This window comes from Pan troglodytes, chromosome 6, assembly GCF_028858775.2.
Source record: "Pan troglodytes isolate AG18354 chromosome 6, NHGRI_mPanTro3-v2.0_pri, whole genome shotgun sequence".
In the NCBI taxonomy this organism is placed as follows: Eukaryota; Metazoa; Chordata; class Mammalia; order Primates; family Hominidae; genus Pan; species Pan troglodytes.
The window spans coordinates 45,189,881-45,202,933 of NC_072404.2; the positions used below are offsets into that span (position 1 = coordinate 45,189,881).

At 41.1% G+C, this 13,053-nt stretch overlaps 1 protein-coding gene across 9 annotated transcripts in view; it reads left to right on the forward strand.

The window, feature by feature from the left end:
* POU6F2 (POU class 6 homeobox 2) overlaps positions 1-13,053 on the forward strand; it is a 491,407-nt gene that overhangs the window by 429,911 nt on the left and 48,443 nt on the right. The window lies entirely within an intron of this gene.

The following is a 13,053-nucleotide window of genomic DNA, read 5'->3' on the forward strand; positions in this document are numbered from 1 at the left end:
ATATGGGAAGGTGATGAAGAAGTCTTGTAAAAGCAACAAAGAAAAGGGGTGAGTTAGAATGAAGCCAATTGCAAGTCAGCCCCATGGCCCCTGGCCTCCTGCCAATTCCTACGGAAGCCAGGCAACCTCTGGCATGCTTGTTGATTTACTTCAGTATGTCAGGGGTAGTAAACTTTCCTCAGGTCATGAGAGAGGGTCTGTCCCCTCACGCTGCTAATGTGCCACGTAATGTTCATACTAGATCCTGGAAGAGCTTCAGACAACCCAATAAACCCAAAAGCTGCATAAAAAGCAAACAAGATGAAGCCGATGATGTCGGGGTACCCTCCATCTGAAGGCCTGTCTCAGAGCCCAGTGGTTAGGACACTTGGTTCTCCAGTGTGACTGATCATGAAATCCAAGGGAGAAGGAGCTAGCATTCTCACAAAGACTTTTCCCCCCAACCTTATCTATTTGCCCAGCAGTGTGTTTGCATACTCCCTGCTTGGCCTGTTCTGTGGAGAGCAGGCATTTCGATGTCTTGAACCCTGTTTTTATTTTACATAAAGAGTAAACAAAGATGCATTATAAGCTAAATCGTCTCTGTCTACATCCCAGGGAAAAAAAAGCTGACCTTGTTTTATTTCCTGGGCGGGTGCAGGATTGTCCCGTCAGAACCCCGAGGGCTGAACGATGGAGCTTGTCAAAGAGAGGCCCCATGTAATGAATCATCTTATCACAGGTGCACACCGCACATATTAAAGGAGGGTTGTATGAACACTGTGCCCTCTACAGTAACCTTTCAATGTCTGCTTTAACCCTTGTTCCAATCCCTTTTCATCAAAAGATCATTTTATGCAGCCAGCTCTAAATGGAGGCTCTCAAAAGCCTATTAAGATTTCTGGAGGGATGGGGTATTGGTGTAGAGGAAAAGTTGGTTTTAATGTCTATAACTCATACTCACATCAGGTCGCTGCTTCGTAGAGCTGTGCCCAGAAATAGGACACCCTGCCTCACTCCTGCCAGGGATCTGGCCCTTGAGATGTAAATTTTAGGAGTTCAAGATAGAAACCATATCCACTGACAGATATTTCCTTCTGATTTTTTTGTTCCTACATCTAAGTAAAATACACTGATATGCTCCATCACTTGAATATTTGTGATGCAGAAAATCCATTATTATTTAGAAGGAATTATTAGGAGTTTATTCTTCTGATGATTTAAGGGCTGATTACTTTGCCAATTAAATATTCTCAGGAGCTAGAGTTACTACACTTGCTTTTTTTGGCCTTTGCCAAACCCCAGGGATAGCTTTCCCAGCCCATAAGTATCCATTAGAAAATGATCTTCCAAGTAGAAGATTGATTGGTACTGTGCATACATTGAATAAGAGTTGACTTTAAAATATCTTATTTTAGAAACTGTGGTATGATCGTTTATTTGATGTGGTACACAAACCTCTTAAAGTGGAAAAAAATTACATTCACAGAAAAATCAATAATGCCTACTCATGAAATCTTAAGTTTTAACACATGTGCCCAGTGGGGTCATGTCTTCCACCTAGTGCAGAAAGAGTTCAAGAGTTAAAATACTCAGACTTCCAGTGGATAATTGGCCATATTCATGTAGTGATATGGTTGGTTTTGTTTGTTTTTTGTTTTTTTGATGTTCAGAATATAAACCCGGTTATCTTCCCAGGAAACGGTGCATGTCCTACAACTGTTGGCACAGAGATACTTGTGTGGCCCTATGAAGTGAGGTGAACAGCCTGTGGTCAAATTACACCAAAAGAGATAGGCAAAAATTTTGTGTTTTTTGTTTGTGTGTGTGCATATTCCTTTGGCTTATGTTAACGTGGCACAAAAGGTAGCAATACATTGGAACCAGATTCTTACAATTAGCCTTGCTCAAAATACCATGTAAAGTAGGATTACTCCACCCAGCCCATTTTCAATTTCTTAAAAATCTCCATAGCACTTTCCCAGAAAAGGTACAAAGAGAAAACTCTGAATATATTTAAAGATTCTTTCACTTGAGTTCTTGACATCAACTATTGTTTACATTTGGAAGTTCACCCAAGAGTAATCACATTAAAACCTAAACCTAAGTGTGGAAAGCATGTTTTACTCTACTAATAGTTTGGTGAGGTTAGGTCTGTTGAGAAGGGTGGGGTGAGATGGGGGTTCTCTTATCAGAAGTGTTCTGATCCTCCCCTTCCTCTAGATTCTTTTGGCTACCCGGAAACAAAAAGCAAGATTCAGTAGTTAAGACTTTGAATTCAGACCTACCTGGGATTGAGTTTAGGCTCCACCTCTTTCTGGTTTTATGATCTTGGAGCCATGACTTAACCTACCTAAGCCATAGTTTCATTCTTAATGTTCAAATTGAACCTACATGAGGCAGCCACGAGACATACCCAGTGTCTCACAGGGCCCACAGCCTATGCCAGTGGTGCACTTTTGCAGGGCAAGCAGTCCTAAGGCTGCCTCCTCGGCTGGGCAGATGTCCACCCCACGTGGGGAGACATGCCAGAATCTTCCGTCAGGGTCTTGGCCCTTAACTCTCAACAGAAAGAAATCCCCCCTCCTGGGACTTGGCAGTTTTGCTTCCCTATCTTGGCATCTGACTCTGTTTCTGTTAACTGGATATCAGTAAATTTAAAGAGATACGAAATCTCCATATATTGAAGAATTTTATTCCTGCTCCTTTTTTTCCCCAACCAGTAGTTATTTTGAGCAAACATGGAGGAAAAACTTCACTTGTTTTTATAACGTTCTAACTCCACCCATTCGTGTGTCATTAATTCAAAGAACAGGCACTATTCAATAGAGTTATGAATTTGAACAGAAATACTGCATTCTAAGGTCATAGAGTAGAAGCCAGGCATGGTGGCTCATGCCTATAATCCCAGCACTGTGGGAGGCCAAGGCAGGTGGATCGCTTGACTCCAGGAATTTGAGACCAGCCTGGACAACACGGCGAAACTCTGCCTCTACAAAAAAATTAGCTGGGTCTGGTGGCAGGCACCTGTAGTCCCAGCTACTTGGGAGGCGGAGGTTGCAGTGAGCCAAGATTGTGCCACTGCACTCCAGCCTGGGTGACAGAGTGAGACCCTGTCTCCAAAATAAATAAATAAAATCATAAAGTACATATCTTACCCAGGGATGTTAAAGGCTCTAAAGTTACATCGTACCCAACTCCACTCTGAGGTGGGAAGGTAGCATGTGTCCTCCTGACATTAGTAGTCATGAAATTGATCATGACTATGGCATTGCTGAGAAAAACATCCTAGTTCTCTTTGTTTACTGGATCTGGAAATCATGCAAGTGTGGCAGGTGGGCAATGGAACGGGTGCTAGCTGTGGACTTGTTTGAATTCCAGGTTGGCCCATAACTGGCTCTGTGACGTTGGGCAAATTACTTGAGCTCTCTGAGCCTCGGTTTTGCCAATTATAAAGTAAGGATAATAAAATCTAAGCTCCTAGGTTATGAAGATTAAATGAGATAATGTGTGGAGAAAGCCTACCACAGTGCCTGAGTACACAGGTATTCTCAATAAATGATTGCATAATTATCATCATCATCATTGTTAAGAGTTTTGACTCATAGTTTCTGGAAAGCTATATTTGATCTGGACATGCAGCAAGAGGCAGTACAGTGTACAAGCAAAAAGAAAGGGTTCTGGAGCCAGACTGCCATCCACCAGCTGTGAGACTGGGCAGTTTCCTTATTCTGTGCTTCAATTTCTTCATCTGAAAAATGGAGATGATAATAACACCAGGTCCTAGGACTAAAGTCCTGAGAATGGCATCAGGCACATAATCATCACTCAATAATGCTATCATCCAATAAATGCTACCTATTAATCAAGATGGTATGTGTTTTCAGTTCATAACTGTGCACAAAAACCCATGCTGAAGTCTGTGTATGTGTGAGGAGTTTGAGAATGTGAAAATCTTGGTAGTAGGACATTAAGTTATTTTAAGGAAATCTTACTCTTATCTTGGATAGTTCAGTAGGGAGGAGGGAAAATGTGAGTGTATATATGTGCTCTTAACACTTATTCAGTGGGTATGTTCAAGATTTGGCAAGTAGATTTACTATCGATTTGTTCAGCTATAGAATTGGCTTCCCTGGTGCCCCTGGCAATATCTCCTTATTGGCGTTATTGCAGAAAAGTAAAAGCAAATGAAATTTTATTATATACTGGTGCTAAAGAAAGCATTCTACATTTTAATTGAAGCTCAGAATGTTTCCTGATGAAATTAAGTCCTAGACCACTGTGAAATTTTCTTAAGTGGCAGCAAGTAAAGTCAAACGCGTTGGTCCTTAAAAAGCCAGTCAAGGGGGGGGAAGTCAACTAAAAATTATTATTTCAATGTATTAAAAAGAAGGAAAAGTAAAGAGACTTACCTAGTCAGGTTACTCAAGAACGCACATACTATTATATGACAGCTGAGCAGAGTTGGTTTGGTGAGATTTGGAAGGATTTTCTGGATCAGTGTAGGATAGGGGCTGCCTCCTAAAATGACGACAAGGCCATGACGAAAGAAAAGCAATCAAATGGTTCTAACAGTAGCCTATGCATTATGACTTAAAGGATATGCCTTTGATTGTACAAACCCATTGGTTGCCACTCAACTCTATTCAAAAGCTCTAGGCTGGAGAGGTGTGGATGGAGAGGCAGGAACACCACCAGCATCATAGATGGACACATCAACTGGAAGGCCATCCCAATGTCATCACTTTCAAACATGGTTAAAAATACGTATCTTAGAATTGAAGCAATGTGACGTTCAGATGGAGATGTTGCTCTGGGTTGTAATAAGACAAATAACATCTCCAGAGAGCAAGAGAGTAGCTAAAAGAATGGACTTTTATTGGAACCCAAACACTGTCACTTCTTAGTTGTGTGGACCTTGGATATGTTATAAAACCTTTTTCTGGGCCTCTGTTTCCTCACCAGTAAAACAGGAATGATAGGCTTCTCACATATATTTGTTGCGGGGTTAAATGTGGTAGAAAAAGTGCTTGGCACAGTGCCTGATATATGCCATAAGCATTTAATAAATCATGGCTATTCTCTTAGGATGAAAAACCAGCAATTAACCCTGAACTGTGGGTTGCTAAAGTAATTAGCCCATCATTTAAATACATGAGAATCTTTTAAAGCAAATCACTGCAAAATAAATGAAGATAAAGTTGTAGTAAATGCAAATCTCAGCCAAAGGATTGAGATATAATGAATTTATTCAGTGAGTGTTGAGTCCCTCTCTAGGTTTTATTAGATCTGCCAAAAAGAACTAACAAAGCCATAGCTTAACACATTTGTAAAATTATTTTCAAACCCCATGGAAAAGAAATATGTGTAATTCTGACTATGTGACTAAATAAATGAGGTGCATTAGAAATATCCTGCCAAAGCCAGTTGATCAGGAGTTTAGGGAGATTCACATATATTACTTTATTTCATTTTAAACAATGAAACATGTTAAATTTATAGAAAATAATTTTTGCAAAACAATACAAAAGGCACTCTTGTTTAACCACCTAGATATTAACAATTTTTTCCATATTAGCTTCAGTTTTCTTGCTTTTTTTTTTTTTTTTTTTTTTTTTGAGACGGAGTCTTGCTTCTTGCCCAGGCTGGAGTGCAGTGGTGTGATCTTGGCTCACTGCAAGCTCTGCCTCCCAGGTGCATGCCATTCTCCTGCCTCAGCCTCCCGAGTAGCTGGGACTACAGGTGCCTGCCACCACGCCTGGCTAATTTTTTTTTGTATTTTTTAGTAGAGACGGGGTTTCACCGTGTTAGCCAGGATGGTCTCGATCTCCTGACCTCGTGATCCGCCTGCCTTGGCCTCCCAAAGTGCTGGGATTACAGGCGTGAGCCACCGCGCCCGGCCTTCTTGCTTATTTTTAAAAGAAACAGAGGGGTAAGAGCCGCGGGAAGCAGCCACAAAAAAATAATTAATTAATTAATTTTAAAAATTTTTAAGAAAAAATAAGAAACAAAACATGACAGACACAGCTGAAACCGTAGCACCTTCTTCTCCCATTCCCAAGGTGATTACCATGATAAAATGAACACTTTCCATGCACGTTCTGCATTTTTACTCCAAAATATTCATTGAAGAAGCAAGATACGAAATAATATGTACAGAATAATACCATTTTTAAATACAAAAAAGGCAAAAGACTATATTGTTTCTATATTTTGAATAAATAAGAATCAGACATGTTTTGTTGAAAATTCAGAGTTGGTGTCTGTATGTTTTCTCACAAATATTATGAACAGAGCAATCTATTCATATCTCTTTGCTTAACTAATGGTTTTGGCCATCTTTTATAAGCCAAAAAAAAAATCTGAAAAAGCTTGTATTGTCTCATTTGCAATGTCATTGTAGGAAATTTTATTTTAAAAGGTGTAAAAATTAAGTCACGTTGTGTGAACTATATACTTCAAGTAGCATTTTTTTAAATCGAATAACATTTCTTAAATCAGCTCTTTCTAGAGACTGGGAAATATATATGTTCATGGGATTAGTAACATTATAGGAATATTACCCTGACTTCATCTGAGTTATAAAGATAAAACAATAAACAACCTCAATCTTTCTACTAACATACCAAATTTCCCCTTAGAGCCCAGTTGAGAGCTTTAGTTCCTCATTTCAGGAGAAACAGTTGCATTAATGCCGTTTTTCCCTAAATGTGCGCTTCGGGAAAATAACGAGCCCCTCAGATGCCCCACAAACAACGGTCCCCTGGTCCGAGGAGCCGGGCAGCGCCGCGCAGCCGTCTCGCGTGTGACCCACCCGCGGGCGGAGCCAGGCGGCAGGGCTGCCCCACCGAGCTTCACCCCAGCAACCCCTTTAACTTTCTTAACCCTGTTTTCCCCAACCGAACACTTCCCAGAGTTCACGCTGGCAGAGCCCACTTCAAAAAATGCTGCAGGAAGCCATTCACACTCATTCCTATCCACGTTTTTAAAAATGCGAAACAGTGATTTAAATCAGAACAGAACCTCTTCCAATGGGGGTTTCCTTTGCAACCGGGGCTTCGCGGTGATTTCTGTGCTGTTTTGAGGGCACACACCTACATAACACGTTTGCAGAGATAAGGGATCTCAAACTGTTCCCAAAAGTCCCAGGGACTCGTAATATGCAAACCGAGGGCAAATGAACGTGGGACGATCCGAGGCGCTCGCTGAAGGGGCTCTCCTGCAGTGCCCGGGCAGAGGGAGAGTGGAGGGGGCGGCTGTGGAGTGAAGGGCGGAAGTGCCCTCGCCGTCCTGAGGCCTGGGACCCTCTTGATGGTAAATGGCGCTGTTGAGCCCCGATGCGCAGGGACTCCGCGGGCGGCGGACTTGACAGGAAGCTTTGCTGCGGGGCGGCCCAGCTGCGGACACGCGGGACGTCAGAGCCCCAGCAGAAGCGCGGGGCTGTGCCTCCTTAAGACTGCGGGTGCGGACCCGCCCAAGGTCGTCCCGCCCTCCATCCTTCTACCCCGCCCCCCACCACCACATTTCTGAAATGAAAGAGTTATCAATCGCTTTAGGGTTAACTTAAAGAACTGAAAGGAAAGCCCTCTCTGAACTCTTTCTTTCCACCCTCCTTCCCCAGCAAAACTCAGCAGTGCAAGCTGCCATAAAATGGGTGTGCGGGAATGCACAGTGAGAAATCTAGTTTGCAGGATTCTCTCTGAAGATTGAGCTAGAGAGGACCAAGTTCTCTCTCACCTAAAGCAGAACTGGGATGCTGTCACTTTTCCCACTTCTGGCTGCTGCAGCGTTTTGTTTATCTTTTTAAATTTTTTGTCTGTTTTTGTTTTTTGAGACGGAGCTTCACTCTTGTTGCCTAGGCTGGAGTGCAATGGCATAATCTCGGCTCACTGCAACCTCCACCTCCTGGGTTCAAGCGATTCTCCTGCTTCAGCCTCCCGAGTAGCTGGGATTACAGGCGCACACCACCACGCCCAGCTAATTTTTGTATTTTTAGTAGAGACGGGTTTCACCATGTTGTCCAGGCTGGTCTAGAACTTCTGACCTCAGGCGATCCACCTGCCTCAGCCTCCCAAAATGCTGGGATTACAGGCGTGAGCCACCGCTCCTGCCCCATCTCTTTAATTTTTATCCATGAGTATTTCGTTTTCCTGGGAATTGGGAAACGTTTTCTTGTGGAGGCTCCTAAATCTAGTCTGTTGGCACATCCTGTCTGTCTAAAGGATAGGAGAGGACCAATTAACTAATGAAGCAACCTAAATAACAGCTATAATTCTAAACAGGTACTACGTAACAAGATGCCATTTACAAACAGCTCCCTCAGAGCTAGTCTGACATATTAGATCTTTCTTTCATGAGCATAGTTTACATTCCAATTAGTGCCCCCTTATGGCAAAATACTATAACGAATGTTCACATGACTTCTTACTGTGTGCAAAGCTCTTTAACTGGCTTAATTCTTAGAAGAGTGCTAGGCTTTAGATGAATGTTCCTTTGGGCCAAGTGACTTCCAGAAAAGAACAATGAAAATAATATCTCCCATGCATTAAGCCTTCACCCTGGGGCTGGTATAATCTATAATCCTAACAGAGCAGTTCATGGTAGGTTTGACTATCTCAGCTGCACAAATGAGCAAATTCTCAAGACATCAAGGGTTAAGTGACTCCCTGGGATAACATCTTCTGGAAGTGGCAGAACTGAGATTTGCGTTCCAAGTCCATTCCCATCTTTCCATATCACCCTGATTTTCTCGGGTTCAGAGTCCTGGTGCATTTCCTGGCTGTTCCACAGACATGTCACAAACTCCAGAACCTTCATTTCTCCATCTGCCAATGGCAATTGTAATTCTTGCTCTGTCAACCTCACAGATTTCTCTTGAAGGCATACACACACACACACACACACACACACACACACACACACACTAGAAAACTGTAAAGAGGTGTAAACCTTACCGAATAATTACAGGGTATTTTGACTGGTATTTTTACTATGATTATTTTTGCTAATCAAAGAAACCGGACAGGTAGTGTCAGGGAATTGTCTAAAGCAATGAGACATTCTTGAAAAGTCTGTATCAGATCTCCACTTCTTGCCAGAGAAAATCGCCTTAAGGTGTCCATAGGTGTCCTGCCTTCCAGTGAGGCAATGTAGCAATGAGGAAAGAAATGCATGGTGAGTGCTTCGTATGAGCACTCATCAAATGAGCCTTTCAGAGCTCGATAGAAAACCCTATCCCAGTGAATCTTCTGTTGGGCTGAAGATTGCAGCTGAAGATTTTGTTGTCCCACGCAGCACAGTGATGTTAGAATTGGTTGAGCTCCTAATGTGGCAAGACCCCACACATTTCTAGATCCACCCAGAATGAGGTAAACCCTTCCAAAGAAAAAGAGAAATATCGAATGCTGTATTTTAAGTCTTCTTACTCTGTGGGATTGATAGAGCAAGAATTACAAGAATTCTTTCGAGTCTAAGACACCACTGATTTTAAATTACACTTAAAGTCATACCAGTGATTTTTGGAGAGGAGGAAAGAAAATACCACATTTAACAAGTATATCAATTGTTAGAAGTAGCCTAATTTCAAAAATGTTAAAAATGCAAAAAAAAAAAAAAAAGAAGTGATCATTGAAATGTTATAATTGAGGGGGATACTATAATTGAGGAAATATGTTATTTATATCCTGAACCAATTCCAGTATCAATAAGACCATACAATGGGCTGTTGATGATGGCTCCTTTTTAGTATTTAACAAAAAGTCAGGGATGGGAGTGGAAGCCATTTATATCTCAGCTTTTCCAACTATAGAATGAAAATTAAACTTGATTTGAGGAGAAGGAGGGCGGACAAGAAAAGGAGGAAGTGCTGAATTTTGGTTTAGCGTCCTAGAACAACATCAGTTCCATCTGCAAACTATGTTTATAGTTAAGATGAGCATTATCAGAGAGGAGAAAACATTAAATTCACATGTGAGCGACATCAAACTTTCAAATAAACATTCAGTATATCATTTACCACACCATATGCCCAATAATGCACCCAACTTTCTTGTTGGTCTGTGAGCTGTTACATGATGAATACTCTTAAAGATGTCATCAACTCACAGAGCCAATAAGAAAGAAATGAGAAATAAATCAGAGTTAGGTAGGAATGGAAAAGTCACAACTCACAACAGTGAGAGGAGCCAGATTAAGTTCAAATGTAGGCCTTTGAATGACCCAATTGAATTTAGTGCACTAGCCATTACTCCAAATTGCCATTTATCTCATCAACTAAGCTTTCCTACCTGTATAACTAACAATATAAATAGATCCTGAGAAGATGTCATCAGGTGGAGGGTTCAGAATACTACAGTGAAGTCAAGATGTGATGCAGCTTTATATTTGTAAGTAAATGCTGTTAATCAAACAACACAAAGATACACAAACAGGAAAAAAATGTTGCACACTCCCTAGATGAGATACTTGCCAATAGATACAATAAACCAATCTCCTTAGAGTAACAGAGATGGACAGTGCAAATGTCCATGTACTCACATGAAAGGTGGCCCAGGATAAAGAACATGGACTTTCAAATCAGACAAATCTGAATCCTGACTTCATCTGCAAGCAGCTCTGCCCCCGCTGGCAAGATATTTAATCTTCCTCAGCTAAAGTTATCTCTTCCATGAAATGACACCAATATATTCCTCTCAAGTTTGTTAGGAGGATTAGTATTAATAGCAATAATAAATTAATATGTTGCTGCCACTAATTGAGCACTATTTATGTGCCAAGCAGCTATTTATGTGCCAAGCACTTGATATATTACTTGTCTTTACTACCACACACAATATGGTTTATTCCCATTATACAGATTAAGAAACTTCCAATATCACCCAACTAGAAATGGCTGGATTCAAACTCAGTTATGTCTAATAGAGATTGCTTTTAATCACTGTACTGTAATAATAATTCAAAGCATTTTGTTTTGTTCACTGCAGCTAGAACCAAGTGGCTGGAACGGCATCTGGCACATAAAGACCATAAATACAGTAATAAAATCTGTGGCCTGAATGGAGTATTTCATATATGCTAATATGCTATTCAATAAGCATTTTTGCATAAATTCATCATTTCATTTCATTCTCACAATGATTTTGCGCTATCATCTCTAATTTACAGCTGAGGAATTGAAGGCTCAGAAAAGTTAAACAGGTCAGGCACGGTGGCTCACGCCTGTAATCCCAGCATTTTGGGAGGCTGAGGCAGGCAGATCACTTCAGGTCAGGAATTCGAGACCAGCCTGGCCAACATTGTGAAACCGTGTCTCTACTAGAAACACAAAAGTTAGCCAGGTATAGAGGCAGGCACCTGTAGTCCCAGCTACTTGGGAAGCTGAGGCAAGAGAATCACTTGAACCCAGGAGGCGGAGGTTGCAGTGAGCTGAGATCGCACCATTGCACTCCAGCCTGGGTGACAGAGTGAGACTCTGTCTCAAAAAAAAAAAAAGAAAGAAAGAAAAAGAAAGAAAAGTTAACCAACTTTCCAGAGCCATACAGTAAATGATAGAGCCTGGATTTGAGCCCAGATCTGGCTGCTTTGAAGCCCAGCTTTCCTCTGAAGCAAAGCTGCTTTCAGCATAATGTGTGTAAGTGCCTAATACAGTGCCTACCATATAGTAGTCATTTCATAAATATAGTGCTCTCTTCATGTGTGTGTGTGTGTATATATATATATATATATATATATATTTTTTTTTTTTTTTTAACCCACTCAGGGTGGCTGATCTAAAGTAGAGTCTGTTTGGGTTTTTTGCTTGTTTTTTGGGACTGAATCTCACTCTGTCGCCCAGGTTGGAGTGCAGTGTCGCCATCTCTGCTCACTGCAACCTCTGCCTGCTAGGTTCAAGCAATTCTCCTGCCTCAGTCTCCTGAGTAGCTGGGATTACAGGCACGCACCATCACGGCCCACTAATTTTCGTATTTTTTAATAGAGATGGAGTTTCACCATGTTGGCTAGGCTGGTCCCAAACTCCTGACCTCAAGTGATCCGCCCACCTCAGCCTCTCAAAGTGCTGGGGTTACAGGAGTGAGCCACCGTGCCTGGCCTAAAGTAGGGTCTGTTTAATATATCGAAGTTTTATGTGGATATGCTTTTAAGTGGGTCATCCAGCATTACTGTATCTGATGAAAATGGCAATTGTTTATTTAGTTAACTCACTTCAATTGTTTTAACAGCTAACATTTTGGGGTTGTTGTAAAAAGTAAAAGTAACAAAGGATGTTAAATCCTTGGCACTCACATCTGTCTTGAAACCCATGGTCCCGCCAGCAGGCAGAGAAGACCAGTTTGATGATTTTGAGTCAGCTGCCCACACATTAGTGACCGGGTAAGCTGGACAATCTTGTTTTCTTCAGATTAGCAGCAGCAGCAGCAACAGGCTAGGTGATGCCTAGCTTGCCTCTATGACATGACTATGTGGCTGCTAGACATAATAGCATTCACTTTTCTCCATAACAAAATGTTGTAATTTATTTAATCAAAAGGCAGGGCCACAGAGATATTACCTGCTAGGCTCATTTAACAACTGTTGATTTCCTCTGATGGTCTAGAATGAAAACATTCCCATCTGCCTTCAGTAAATCTGCAAGTAATGTCAGCAAACTATCCTAGATAACCAAAAGGAAGGAGCAAATAACATGGACAAAACCAAAAATCTGTTTTAAATTCACATGGAATTTGAAGACTTTCTTGCAAGTTTAGAATGGAAGCCTTCTTAATATGAGGATCCTCTCAGTATTACTGGGTTATAAAAGAACTATTTAGGATTTTTAATACAAAGGGTAACATTACTGAAAGAAAGAATGTTTATGTTTAAAAGGTGATACACAAATTCCTTAAATGAACACAAAAGGAAATGACATAGTATGTGCTACTCCAGACTCTGAGAATTCATTTTGATTTCTGAGACTATAAAATCATACACATTTCTAAATATTTGAAAAGTAGAGTTTCTGCCCCTCTAGGCTCACATGGAGATAAGGCAGTAGAAATGGGAATAGTATCTATGGTTTTGCACATCTAGACTGGTTCC